General features: G+C 41.2%; 1 long non-coding RNA gene across 1 annotated transcript in view; it reads left to right on the forward strand.

Moving 5' to 3' along the window:
• The first annotated feature begins 2,772 nt into the window (after positions 1 to 2,772).
• Positions 2,773 to 15,531, forward strand: part of LOC126249775 (uncharacterized) — a 138,912-nt gene continuing 126,153 nt past the window's right edge. The window contains exon 1 of the long non-coding RNA XR_007545659.1: positions 2,773 to 2,905. This is a non-coding gene — a long non-coding RNA (uncharacterized LOC126249775). The remainder of the gene's footprint in view (positions 2,906 to 15,531) is intronic.

The raw sequence follows: 15,531 nt of genomic DNA on the forward strand, positions 1-15,531 counted from the left end.
GTATTAAGGTTAAGTCCTTGACGGCATTCTTTAAGTTTTTGAGACAGATGAAAGAAGACTGGGACCAAGTCGGGACAGTATGTGAGATTATCGATGACAGTGAACCCAAAGCATCGGATGGTTGCAGATGTCTCAGCACTCGTGTGTGTTGTGACATGGCCACACTGAAGGAATGGGTGTTGAATGTGTGGACGAAAGCATCGATACCGGCCGGAGTGGCCGAGCGGTTGTAGGCGCTACAGTCTGGAACCGTGCGACCGCTGCTGTCGCAGGTTCGAATCCTGCCTGGGGCACGGATGTGTGTGATGTCCTTAGGTTAGTTAGGTTTAAGTCGTTCTAAGTTCTGGGGGATTGATGACCTCAGAAGTTAAGTCCCATAGTGCTCAGAGCCATTTGAACCATTTGAAAGCATCGAATTCGAAAATCGATTACAGCGCGCTGTTTCTCACGCAACAACATAGTTACGTTACGCACCGCCATATTTTGCGCTACAACTCATAGCCTTCTAGTGGCAGAGGGCTGCAAATATATAAACATGAAGATTAAATTTGTAGAAAGTAACGTTTGTTTTATCTGAAAAGCTTTAAGTGTGTTCACATAAAAAATCGGAGACATTACTTTTCAGCATGCCCTCGTAAATAAGAAACGAATGAAAAAGATAATAAGTGAATTGATGGTGCAGCAAACAGCCATGAGTGGTGACAATTCCTTCGTTTACAACCTGCGGTATTTCATATTTAGTTCGAGGAGTTTTTATGTAACCACTCTGTAGAAATAAAGAACAGGATCTTAAATACCACTCGGAGAGTACATTACGTGGAAGAAAGAGGGAAGGTTAGAGTTTCACCTCCAGTTGACATCGAGGTCGTTAGAGATAGATCAACAGTTCAAAAGAGGGAGGACGAGTATGGGAATTTGATAACGCATTGGCAAAAGAAAGATTTCCTGTAATCCACTGACGTGATTCAGAAAAAGCATGTTACATCTAAATCAGAATGGCCGACCAGGGATTTGAATTCTGTTCCTTCCAAATAGAGGTCTCGTGTGTTTACGACTTCGCCACCTCTGTCGGCGGGGAGACATTGTTCCATGAAATGGATATGGGAGGCCCTGTGGTACTCATCTGAAATAATTCGGCGGAGCTGTGGAGAATCGTAAGGCAGCTGCCAGACAGGGATTGGAACGGTAGTGACGGTGATGTGTGTGGAAAGCACGCGTTGGCGCCGGCGCTGAGGCGCTGGCGTGGACGCGCCAACAGCTGATCCGGCCCCCCCCCCCCTCAGCCCCCTCTCCACACCTAATGATAACCGTGGCCGCCGAGCTGAGCTGAAACTGCGCGAGCTCAACTGCGATTTGGAAAATTACTTATAATGAGGACAAAAGTCGTTTGGGGTCTGGGCTCGGGAGATTATACTCATTAGCCGCGCCACTGTCCGAGCTGCAAACATTGGGCTGCGCGCCTGCTCGCCGCCTAGCCGTAGCTGCTGCCATATGCCACGGAAGTTCTTTCCCTACGGGAACGTATCTTAGCAGTTTTAGTCTCATTTGCTATGCTGAGGACTGCCAGGCTTTTGACTGTTTCGCGACTAATGTTACTGTAACGGATAATACTACACCATGGACAAATAAGTGAAGAAAATGCGCAAATTCCTATAGACCGAATTTTCAATAAGTACTAGGATGACCCTACTCAAACTTGTGATTTCGTTTAAAAGCGATTATTTACCATAACACACAGTAGAGCGTTTTTTTCTACAAACGATAGAAATATCATACTTCTAATACTTCGTACACCTGTTTTTTTTTTAAATAATCATTTTGGATCGTAATGAGCGAGTATTAACTCCTCTGGTATTTCAAATACGGAGATTTTTGGCGTAGCCGTTAGAAATAACGGTCAAACTGACAGAATAAGCGGAAACTATTTCTCTGACCCGCAGTAGGAACAGGAATGAATATTATTTTAAAACTAAAAGATGCTGCAAGGAAGTATTCCCTGGTTTGCAATTGCAGAATTCATTTTACGTCTAGAATGTAGTCCAACATTTGTATCGTGTTTCTCACTTATTTACTGCATCACAAATTTCAGACCGAAAGACACTTCACTCTTTCGCAATATACCCCAAGAAACAAAAACGTACTCTGATTGCCATTTGTATTTCATTCGATTCGTACTGTCATTACATTCTACAGCTGACAAGGTCTATTTACTGATCACGCCAACGTTTTCTCGACATGCTGCACAGGTGGAAACTTGTTCTTTTTGTGCCGTAACAACAACGGCCGAGCGGCCGTTAAGTGGAAAGTGGGGCTCGGCGTGAGGCAGGAATTCCGGGAGCGGCCCATTTTACTTGCCGGAGGTCATGTCGCGGGCAAGGAGCACGCGACGGCCGCTGTTTAATTTTGCACGTGTGCAGGCCAGCGGACTGGCACCTGTTGCCGGCCCCAGCGCGCGGGGATCATGTTTTCAGGACGCTCTCTACACCACAAATTGCTGCCTATAATATCAGCCAAAAGGTACGGCATCGAGTTATTATCATTATTATTATAGTTAGTTAAAGGTTTTTGATGCCCAGTACTGCGTTCATGTTGTTCGAGTTACTTTGATCGTGATTGCACTGCCCCCCACTTTTATAAGTAATAACCGTAAGAAGATTAGACTATTACATGCATAATGGTAAAGGGGTAAAATTATGTTTTTGAAACTAAAAAAGAGAGAAAAGGCGCGTTATTTTTGTTCGGGAAGGTTTTAGCCCGAGTGTCAGTAGTGCAGGACGCAGTGCAAAGGCTCGACGTGCTCCCGCCTGGCTGTGCTTTGGCGCGGCGGCGCGTCGGTTCGACGCCCGGATGCACCATGCGGGGCTGCATATCTTCTTCTCCGGGGCTCCTTATCGACACTGGTTGTGTAAGTCTGGTAGCTGCACACTCTGCCTTCTGCGCATTCTGTGAGCTCTGTACATCTCTCAACTGTGCGCAGAAATGAGTATGTTCTCGTATAGCTAACTGGCGTCAGTGTTATAGTGACAACCTCTTCGCGGCTATTCCGTGGCGTATATAGCCTGTTAAACGAAAATAGTGCTTCTTGAAGAGGGTTCGAACTGTTGAAAAAGGGGTGGGAGTAGCTTATTGTTTCCTTAGTATCTCCCATAGGGGCGACGCAGATTCGTTAAGTAGTAGTTTTCTTATTTATTTGTCTGTAAGAAGAAAGAATGTTTTATGTTTTGGACCCTCCTGCGTAAGTTTATCTAACACTGTTGTTCGCACAGGTCTCGACATACACTGAAGGAGATAGCTAGCAGCACTTCGTTCTGATTATGGAAGTGAAGTTGGTTACTGATTCGTTTGTGGCGTTTTAGAGTTGCTACCTAGGTGCAGATTGTTAAGAGAAACAACAGCTACATTTTCATGTACCATTTCTGACGTTCTTACGGGTGAGCTATTCTATTCTTAATCCGAGCTACAGCGAAAGAAACGAAGAAAAATGTTTAAATATTTTTCAGTTGAAGAAGCATCCTACGCATAGCTTCGTACAGGCATCTACATTTATTTATTGAACCTATGTGAAATGTCCAGGAAATTTTGATCTGGCTTGTACATATAAGATCGGCATTTAATTATTTTACACAGAAATTAGAGTATTGTAGATATTGCTGCAGCGTACGGAAAATTTTTAATGAAATATTTTGTAGGAATTCGCCGCAAAAACTTAGGGAACTTCAAACAAATTTAGGATTTGCTTTTAAGCTAGCTATTAAATTACCTGGATAAAAAAGGAAATGTACGAGTACAGGTAGATACTTCTGCCTCGATATCTAGACTGAATTATGACATTCAGTATTTGTCAATCCCTTTTTAAGTCTTCCTGATGAGTTTATTTATTGTAATAATATAGTTACGGTTTTCGTAACAACACAAACTTCAACTGAGTCGATTAGTTTCTTTGCATACAACATGGCATGTAAACATGAGTGTTCTGTTAACATGCTACTCGAATATTTGTAATGTTTACGTTCTGTCGCTTTATGGTGAAACTATCGTCTATTTTAACAGGAGCTTTGGTCAATCGTACTTTCGAAAAGATACCTGATCTTTGCATTTATTATGGCAGAAAGTCTTACTTTTTTCAGACATACTCTTATGACGTAGTAAGTTTTTTGTTTTTGTTATTATTGACATTTGGCCATCGCCATAGAGCCATCCACCGTAATAACTTATTCTTGCAATTGATATTTACCGAAAAATAACGTTAATTTAGGGTCTAATAGAGATAATATGGGTAGATTTAGTGAGTAACCTCATGTTCGCGTTTTCTCCGTCTACTTTTCTTGTAGTACGAACGTCACTATGTCTTGTATCGCTAAAGAAAAAATGGCTATAGATTTTGTAACCTTGTTTACTGTAAGAGTAATCTAGAAATTTGAAACATTGCTTGTTGTCACTTTTGTCGTCTTCTGATCAAACTAACACAGTTTTTTTCATTGTTTCCAAATCTTACTCAGTATTTGTCTGGTAAAATTAGTATCAAAATAGATTTTGAATTCATCATTTTACTATAAATTTTTATAATGCACTAACGTATAAAATACAAAGTTTAAATAAATATTTACGCAGATGCTAAAGGCAGATGAATATTTCTTCAAATAGCGAGCCGGAAAAAATTACATTGAAAGAAGCTTCAAATGAAAAACACCTTGTTTTAAAGACATTGAAGGATTAAAGTCTGGAAAATATTCATACTTCAGCAGAATAGAAAAAGTGTTAATAACAAAACAGACATTTCTCGATGATAAGGTGGTTAGCAGTGTATAGGATCTGTTATTTTGAGAATTCTGTTTTGGAAAATATCGTCAAATGTGGTACCCTTATTTACGTCTTTGAGTCAATGATTCTATCCTTAAATATTGAACAAATATTAGGATCAGCCGCTTAAAATGATCTCAGGTATTCGTACATACTACAGTTGTGCTCGAGTGGCGAAATTACTTTCGGGTGAATGTAAATTACATCTACCTCAATGTATTTTTTGAAGGTGTGTCAAGATACACACAAAAATAGTTTGAATATCACTACATTCAGTGTTATAAGTAAAACTTTATTTTTAGTTTAAAATCCCGAAATAGCCACAGAATTTATGGATTCGCTTTAAGCTCGTACGTAAAATGATTTCTTCGGACTGGTTTCTGAAACATTTGTTATTAATTAGGCCTTCGGAGGAAATCGAGATTCAAAAAAAATGGCTCTGAGCACTATGGGACGCAACTGCTGAGGTCATAAGTCCCCTAGAACTTAGAACTACTTAAACCTAACTAACCTAAGGACAAAACACACATCCATGCCCGAGGCAGGATTCGAACCTGCGACCGTAGCGGTCGCGCGGTTCCAGACTGTAGCGCCAGAACCGCTCGAAATCTAGATTCCCTCAAATGTATATCAGTTTTTTCATTCTTAAATTTTACTATAAATTCTTGGAAAGAAGCGCCATTTGGAAACTATTTGGAAGTTCGAAAGGAAATATAACTCTTAAACACGTTCCGCAGCAATTTCAATGTTCTACAAGTATTATGAAATCCATGTGGAGTTCATCGTTCTGATATCATCGTAGAAAATGAACTACAATTTCAGTAGGTTATGATGAAATGAATTGAAAATTATTATAAAAGAGCCGTCACGCGAAAATGCACCCTCATATTATTGTGTAGCAATATGTAGATATATAGAGAGTTGAACTACGTGTGACCAACTAAGTTATTAATGCCTTACGAAATGATGTCATTGTGATCAGGTACGTGGGTAAGTGAATAGAAAAGCTAGCATGTTTCTCGTTGTCACAGCAACTTTAAATTTACTGTGTGGATTTAGAAATTGTAATTTATTTCCATTATTTAGCCCGTTTTATTCTTTTGTTGTGACTGTAAGCCAACAAGCTTACGTAACCGCCTTCCCACCGTCTCCGCACTAATTATCAGGTTCCATACCTCGTCGCCAGATGGCTCCTTTGGAGTTTTCCTGACCTACCTCATGGCGTTCCTGCTGCAAAGATCAATGATCTGCAAGGGAGCTGCTTCACTATGAGAAGAGAATAAAAAATCATATTACTAAATCGAAAAGATTCTCATTTTGAATTTTCATGATTACTTTTCACTGTCTGTTTCAAACGCTGAATTTAAACGCACCTGACAGGAAATTTTATGATTTTAACTCGATATATGATATCCTTTTTGTAATTTTTCACATTATCCGTTGTGTTAACCGTCGTGCCTGTAAGTGAACCGAGGGATTTTCGGACAGTGGTTGACGAAGATGTTGTATCAGTGTACCTATCTCTAGTCGTGTATGCACTCATCAAAAAATTTCACAGCAGTCTGAACGTTGTGTTGTTATTACCATGTTATTATTGCCGTTATTATCATTATTATTACCATTTGAATCTGAGATTGTTTAGACTAGTTAATTAGATAAACAAACTTTTCAATAAAAAGAGTAACTGGCTGCTGTTTCTTTGAGATAAAATTTTGATTCAGACCACACACACACACACACACACACACACACACACACACACACACACACAACGCTCATCAACATCGAGAATAAGATGAAACTAACTTCATAATTCTTTTAACTCAAATTAAGGAATATGTTGATATAATTCAACCGAACGTTAGAGAAGCAATGTGAAGTACGGACTTGTACACGTCATACATGCAGTGTAGCAAATATTTTTTGTGTGTCTTTTCGAACGCCGCAGAAAACAAATATACGTTTATTAACCTAGAGTACAGCAATAGATCTCACATTTTTTTAAACGTGCCATAAGTAGCCTCGTCTGTGTTCAGAATTTGCAATTTTGATTCGACTCCTCGACTACTGCATAAATATTGCGAAGGTGAGCAATATTCAGTTTTTGGCAGTTTCAACAAATAAATATGTAATACTGACCGAATAATACGAAATACTTCCACGTCATTTGTACGATTAGTTGTAATAATGTTGAACAAGTGATTTTACTTTCATATCACATATTCACGCGAAAATATGGCTTCTTACTGACCATTTACAAGGTTGTTTCTGCGAAGATGTGAATTAGTAATTCCTACCACCACCTTTTGCATACAACACAAATAGATATTTTTCTATAAATTGTCAAGGAGAAAATTTTTCAGTTTGTTTTCAAATGTAACGTTGCTATCTGTCATTATACATCACTGTTTTAGGGATCAAAAATTTTGTTAGTATTATTGTGCACCAATTTTTGTGCTAAATTCAGACTTAATGAGAAATTAAAGTAATTTTTCTGTTGGTTTTGTAATTATGTACATCATTGTCCCTTTTGAACTGTAGTTGTTCATTTACAACAAACTTCATGATGGAATACGTATACTATGAAGCACAAGTCAGAATACCCAACTCCTCAAACAGATGTCTACAAAATGTCTATGGATGAATAGCACGTAATATTCTTACAACACATTTTTGAGCAACAAAAACTATCGTTCTTAAACATGAGTTACCCCAGAATATTATTCCATACGTTACAGAATAAAAATAAACAAAATATGTTAACTTAATCGTCTGTCTCTCCCGAGCATTTACAATGATTCGATGTACAAATGTGCGGAATTGAGTTGTTTCCGGAGTTCAAAAATTCGTTTTGTCCAGTTTAAATTCTCATCAATATGGGCACGTCAGGATTTTGCAGTTTCCGCCCTGGTTATAATTTCCTCATCATATATTACTGTTATCGTATGTGTAGTACCTCTAGATGTACAGAAATGAATACGTTGGGTCTTTTTGTAGCTGAAAATGAGATCATTTTCAGAAAAGCACTCGATAATACTGTTGTAACGTTTCCATTGACAACACTGGACTCTAAGAAGAACCATTTAAACTGTTCGTTATACGCTCCAGCAAAGCATTTGTCTGTTGTGACCGAATTTCATTTCGGACTCGTTCGTTGCAACACGTTGCTAGTTATTTCTCTATGAGGGCTGCGCGCGTTTATTACGGAACACTCGGTGCCCGTAGAGGTTTAGCGTCAGCAGTTTATCGTGCCCGTGACGCAACGTGCATCAAATCGGTTTACGCGCCGTGACTAATTTAATACAGCCGTCAATCAGAAATATGTTACATGCATTGCTTCACAGCGGCGCGCGCATGCGTGTGGTAATTGGCCGTCCGCTGGAAGCACCGCGTCGCACGCCTTGCTGCACATCTAATATTAATTTTCTCATTGAGCGCACGATATGTAAACCGCTACCGAACGGAAATTGTAGCCGCCTCGGCGTTCCCGACCAGCATTAGCATATTTTGTCATGGCGCGCCGCTCCAGCGTGCCTTCGTGTAGAAGCAGGCATAAACTGATAATTTGAACGCAGTCAGGGGAACACTAAAAGTGTCGTGTACGGGAATGTACTTGTAAGAAGATGTCGTATACAATATAAGACTTCTGGTACTACGTCAGGGGCTGAAACGAGCTTATGCATTTGCGCTAGTATAGTACATAGTTACGCTATTACACCGCTGATTTTCCAAGTGCTTTTTCTTTATTTCATTTCCGTTGTGGTTTACTAACAGCTGCAATTAATTCTTAACACATATTAAGTTCAAAAATAATCTCTGCGCAATATTATACAGGCGACCTGTTATTTTAGATTGATTCACCAACACCCCACAAGCTACGTTCCGGTTTGTGACGTGAAGTTCACATTACCATGAACCTGCTGGAAACTGCAACAAGCGAAGTCAACTTTAGATATAGCATAATTTAATATCGCATATTTTATGTCACAAACTTTTCATGCGTTGCACTGATCTGGTAATTTAGTAAAACTCTCTGGTGCTTTCAAGCTGAACTACGTTATAGAAAGAGAACAGAAATTTTATTGGGTAGGAAGTATGCCCTGCTAATGTAGTAGTGTGCTAAAATCTATTTCATTAACTTTTATTTTCAAAAGATCAAATGAATAATTGACTCTGGACACATTTATGGCCTCTGGCAGCACCACACATGTTTCGGAGAAATTAGAACAAGATGAAAAGTGTTTCGTATGTTTATTACAACAAACTGAAAACTGACATATGATTTCCGTTATAATAATTTATAAATATGCAAATAATTTCTAGTTAAAAAGTGTATTTTTGTAGTGTTAATTTTCATTTTATGGTGTTATCAAAAGATCCGTCAGACTAAATATCGTTCACTTTTGAGAATTCTGTTCTGTATCTAGTAATTTTGAAAGCTGAAGCTGATCTCGCTCCTTCCAGTTTCCAACAGATTCCTGGCAATGTGATGTTCACTATTCAGTTATCTTTTAAGCTTTGCCTAAAATGCATTTTACCAAAAAAAAAATACCTGACTTAATGTTTTCGAGAAAAATATCCTCCACGGTTAGTTAGAACACTGGGTGAAAGGAGAGAGGGGGTGGTGGTTAGTGTTTAACGTCCCGTCGACAACGAGGTCATTAGAGACGGAGCTCATGCTCGGGTTAGGGAAGGATTGGGAAGGAAATCGGCCGTGCCCTTTCAAACGAACCATCCCAGCATTGGCCTGAAGCGATTTAGGCAAATCACGTGAAAGGAGAGAGGAATTAGTTGAGAGATAATGAACACAATAACGGCTCTAGGCCCACACACAGATGAAAACTACAGTTTGTAGTTCTGTTTGGAATACTCTAGGACATCCATCGTATGCTCCTTTTTTTATGCTAGGTGGCAGTCTGAGGCACTCTGATGAATACTCGCCAAACGCCAAGAAAATAGTAGCGAAATCAGACTGCGTTCAGAATAATGACAATTTTGTCAGTAAACTGTCGAAGTATTCGTAACAAAGTTCCCGAATTTACTGCCTTCCAGGAAAGTTCTTTTTCTCAAGTTATTCTCGGGACCGAGAGCTGGCTCTGATCACTATGGGACTTAACTTCTGAGGTCATCAGTCCCCTAGAACTTAGAACTACTTAAACCTAACTAACCTAAGGACATCACACACATCCATGCCCAAGGCAGGATTCGAACCTGCGACCGTAGCGGTGGCGCGGTTCCAGTCTGTAGCGCCTAGAACCGCTCGGTCACTTCGGCCGGCGAAAAAAACTCACTCACTATTCAGCTGCATAGATGCCCAGTCTTAACTCCACAGTCTATTCAGAGCATCAACTGTCGCGTGGGAAACACGGATAAATCGGCAGTTGGATGTCATGTACAGGGACTAAGGAACCACCAAATTCGATTCTCTGATACTACAGATTTTTCATTACTATGCTAGGATACACAGAGAGCCATTAAATTAAAAATAACATTACAACTACTTTAGATCAAAAGGAACAAGGCTGAACTCAGGAAAGTTGTGGGTTTCAATGCTAAACAAAGCAAACAGCGCCAAATGTTTTGCAGCACAAGCTCCAACCAGACGTCGGAGCGGCTCTGTAGTATTTGCCAGCTGTCGGGTAACGTCACCAACCGGCCATTGTTGTTAGGTACAAACAATTCGGCTTGGTGAGCTTGTTCAAGTACCAAAATCAACTAACGAGATCTGTACAGCCTCTGACGATATCTCCAGTATTAGGAGGCGGAACGTTAGGAACAGAAAGATGCCACTGACCAGGCCTTCCTAAATTTTTCCTCTGATGGAACATTTTGAGAATTCTGGTACTTTACTGGAACACGATAATAAAAATTTAAAACTAAGATAAACTAGTTTTTTTTTCAGTGATTACTTCAAATTTAAATCATAAGTAGTAATACAGAAATCATAATTAAATAAAATAAAAATTAATATCGTCAAAATGTTGAAAAAAGAAAACACCATGTTGTTAATAGTTTTTATTCGCGTGCCGTGCAACACCAGTGTACCACGGAACACAGTTTGGGAACCCCACCGTACACCGCAGCATGATGCTCATAAAATAAAGTCACCAACTACGCAAATACCGACCGTGGAAACCTGCATTGTATGAGAACACGCTGTCTATGTGTCACTTTCATTGGTTATAAGTAGCTCATTGTCTAGTGGTTAACGTCGCTGCCTCTACATCGCAGGATCGCGGGTTCGATTTCAGCCAGGTCGGAAATTTCCTTCGAGTGTTTGTGTTGTCGCTTCATCCCAGCGTCATCAAATTATGCGCATGTTGCCGAAGTGGCGTCAAATAAAAAGGCTTGCACCAGACGGCCAAAAAACCCGGCCATTATGAATAAAATTTTCACTCTGCAGCGGAATGTGCGCTGATATGAAACTTCCTAGGATATTAAAACTGTGTGCCGGACCGAGACTCGAATTCGGGTAGAGCTCTTGCCCGCGAACGGCATAGGTCCCGAGTTCGAGTCTCGGTCCGGTACACAGATTTAATCTGCCAGGAAGTTTCAACCCGGCCATTAGTGCCAAACGATCATTTACCTTCCATTCGTGAATTTAGTGTGGCTACCGTTTTATGAACTGTCTTTGTGAATTGGAATACGTTTCATTCAACATAGAACCCAGTTCTCGGCTCTCTGTCTGCCTAATAACATACAAGGAAAGGTATTTAACTTCTATATTACGTTGTTTCACGATATCTGTATCAATGGCTGTGAATTTCTTTGCAGCGCTTACTGGAGGCAGTGTGATACATCGTGATGCGTTAGTATTTCACAGCAGCAGTGTTTTTGATATAGGGTCACGTAGAATCCCATTTCTTAGTGTCCCCAGTACACCTCAAGATTCCAGTGTTATTTGCTGCTCCAGAATGGCACATCGTTGTTTACTGCCCGAGAATGCGTGAGATTACGTATACTACCTGCTCACCTTGTAGCGCTTGGCGAGCTGCAGACGATAAGCCTACTATAAGCAAACAACGTCTGTTCTGGTTTGGCAACGTTCATACACGCCCACCTCCCTCCCATCCCCTTGCCTTCCTTTTTTTGACCTCCCGTCACCTGTGATGGCATAACAGACCGTCATTGGACGCACGTAGCATGGAAAGAGGTCTCCTCGACAGACGAGTTGCGCAACACACCCATGACAGAGCTAACCACATGAAGCGTTGCATCACAGTTACTGTCCCGACAGGTGCTGCAGGCACTCTGATGTGTGGGGGACGGGATGTTTACATGGACGATATGGGGTTACCGGTACGTCTTCCACTGTCTTTCATCGGCTAACAACGCAGTAATGTAAAGGATTACGTGTATGTACCACAACCAGTCACAATGTTTAGTGTTATTAATCTTACGACATTAATTTATTAGTGACGCGCTCGAGCCACCAGTGCCGATAATCAGGCGTCATGGCTTACAGATCAATTATTTACGTTAACGGTACTATTTCTAGATTATCGCTAATTCCCCGAGATGCTACGGTTGCCATTAGAACCAGAACATATGCCTCTCTATACATAAAAACGGAAAGGAGTATGGTGCGTACCTTGACAAGAAACTTGCTGTCACGCGAATGTTTATAGTGTTACTATGCTGGGGACTTCCTGAATGTACTTCCACTGGTTTTTGCTGTGGCTAAGAGTCTGCCCTCGTTCTTTGAGTACTTTTTGCACTCTTTTCAGCCACTTTACGAAATGGTTTAAATATAGCACAGTGTAATACCACATAACTTCATGCATTTTTACTCCCTATGGGCGATTAGTACGCTATATTGGAACAAACCATCACAAGATAGCCGCCATATAAACGTAAGTTGCTCTGAAAGCTCAAAGGTATTGTAGACTGGCAGAGATGCTCCCCTTAGATTCCATTTGCGTCAGGGCCGTTCCTACCATTAGGCGCCGGCGGGGGTGGACGAGCGGTTCTAGGCGCTACAGTCTGGAACCGCGCGACCGCTACGGTCGCAGGTTCGAATCCTGCATCGGGCATGGATGTGTGTGATGTCCTTAGGTTAGTTAGGTTTAAGTAGTTATAAGTTCTAGGGGACTGAAGTTAAGTCCCATAGTGCTCAGAGCCATTTGAACCATTTTTTTGCCATTAGGTAAGCGTAGGCGGCCGCCTAGGGCGTTAAAATTTGAGGAGCGGTAAAGGGCGGAAAAAATTAATTTCAAATCAGACAGTGAAAAAATTCAGCAAGTGAGAAAAAATGAAAGAGAGTAAAAATTAAAACACCGAACTGTTTTCAAAAGCAAACGGAACAATTACTTAATAAGTCTTCACTTACTTTGAGGAAAGGAAACACATTGCCTACCTCGCTTAGACTACACTGCCACCGGCGCGGCTAACAAAAGTTGTAGAACCGTCTACAGAAAATGCAAACAAGTCGTCATTCATTTATTTAGTCGTAAGAAGATGGATGCTGAAAGAGGTGAGATTTATTCCTCATTCTAAAAGTATTACAATTAAAACAGATAAGAAATGACCCCACTGCTATCCAGATGACCTAGTTTAAAGTTCGGCATGTCTCCCATCAGCACAGCATAATTTCTAAATTCAAGGAAAAATTCATTCACACCAAAAAATAGTTCCAAACCTTTATTAGTCAATTTTCTTGCAATTGAATAAAATAAGTAAATGATGCCAAATTTGGTTGCACAGCTGTATTCAGTTGAGTTCTAGTTTAAAATGTTCAGCACCTTCTTCCTATTTCAATTATTTTGGGGAATTTCAAAAACTGAGGACAAAGATAAGAAATTGAGGACATATGTTGTGTCAATCAGTATGAAAGGAACTGAAGACAAAGCGTGAAAACTGAGGACTTTACCCAGAAAATGAGGACGTCTGGTTACTTTAGTTTGATGATTAAAAGTATAATAGGCGATTTGCGTTGTTGGCCGTCGGATGCTGGTGGTGGTGGAGGGGGGAATCGGAGAGACCGGTGGTGTTAAAAAAGAGGGGGCGTCATTTTTCAGTTCTCGGCAAGGGAAGCAAAACACCTAGCAATGGCCTTGATTTGCGTGACATCCGATATGGTAAGGAGTCATCCACTGCTCTATCATATGCGTCCATTTGTCCGCTTAGACCATCCTACAAGCGGCCTTAACCTTTCGCAAGACAACACACCACCTTAGCACAATGCATATTGCTTCTGACACGCAACTCTTGCAAAAGCGAAATTAATTTTATTGGCCAAACAGTCAGTGAAGTCAACTATTTTAAATTCCTACGACTGAGGCTAGATGAAGCGTTTTCTTAGAAGTATCGCGTTCAAAATACGGTGCAGAAAATTTTTGCTGCTGTCTTTAGTATAACAATGATCTCAACCATCTCTGCCATTGAAACGCGAAGGCCCGTTCACTCAACTTTCTTTCACCCTACTATCTCCTACGTCTTCGTATGCTGGGGTAACTCTGTGCACTTACCAAGAATATTCTTAGGCCAGATCTGCGGTGTCAATTCGCGAAAGTGAGGCACCAGAAGGGGTGGAGGAAACGAAATGAAACTTCATGGGTTGAAACGGCATGTGATGCTATTGCAGTGACTCCTTTTGTGTCCTCGTCGCCACTGTTGTGTCTTGTACCACATGAGTCAAGGGAGAGGATGTTGTTTGGTGGCCAGTATCCTCTCTCTACAACATACTGCACCCATGTATTAACAGGGTTCCTTATTCACTTGAACAGAAAGCTACTTATCTTTAAGAGAGTCCATGTGTTGTAGTAATAGCCCACGTTAGCCTCACTGATGCTGAAGTATAAGTCCCGCTATAAACACTACTCCACTCGCTACACACTCTCGTAGCCTGTGATGTGAATTGACAGACGCCAAATAGAATAGTGCGTCAGTGGCTGAGCTAGTGACTGAGCGAAACTGGTCATCGGCGGCGATCTAAATACTTTCCGTCGAGAGGGCGTTGGCGGTTTGTGCTTGCGAGTCTGTCTTTGGCCTCTCTCCTGATAGGCGCGCTTGATCCAGCGCCTACTATCGATCTTCTTGCTACATCTTTGCCGACCGGTGTGCTGGCGACCTCTTACGCCAGCACAAGTACAATACTGAGTCAGATTTGCAAAACACATGGCAGTATGAGTCCACTTATCAGTATGGCGTTGCATCCACTCTGATCTGGATGCAGGCACTGATTTGGCTGCAAAAGGCGTCACAAAGCCGTTCTATCCTTTCCTGAGGAAAGCTGGCCCACAACAGCTGAAACCAGTCTTTGATTTCAAGGATAGTGGCACTGTGACAGGGTTGACGTCCAAGCTGGTGCCACACGTGTTCTGTCGGAGACGGGTCTGGGATCTTGCTACCCTCGGGAATACATCGACATCACACAGACGGTTCATACGTACATGTGCCATATATGAACGAGCATTGTCCTGTTGAAAAATGGCACCACGATGCTATCGTGTGAAAGGTAACACACGAGAACGAAGGATGTCTGTGATTGAATATTGTGGCGTCAGAGTTCGCTCAAACACTGCCAGGTGTGACCTGAAGTCATACCTGACGGCTGCACACTGACGCCAGGATTATACCACTGCGCCTCTCCAAAATATTAAAAGAATGAGACCTCTCCCCAGTTTACCACCATACTTTCCGACGATGGTCAGAACCGCGATTCATTGTTGAACATAATGCGACGCCATTCATCAGCAGTCTATGCTTCCCGATCTTGGCACCACTCCAGAC

Source organism: Schistocerca nitens, chromosome 3, assembly GCF_023898315.1.
Source record: "Schistocerca nitens isolate TAMUIC-IGC-003100 chromosome 3, iqSchNite1.1, whole genome shotgun sequence".
In the NCBI taxonomy this organism is placed as follows: Eukaryota; Metazoa; Arthropoda; class Insecta; order Orthoptera; family Acrididae; genus Schistocerca; species Schistocerca nitens.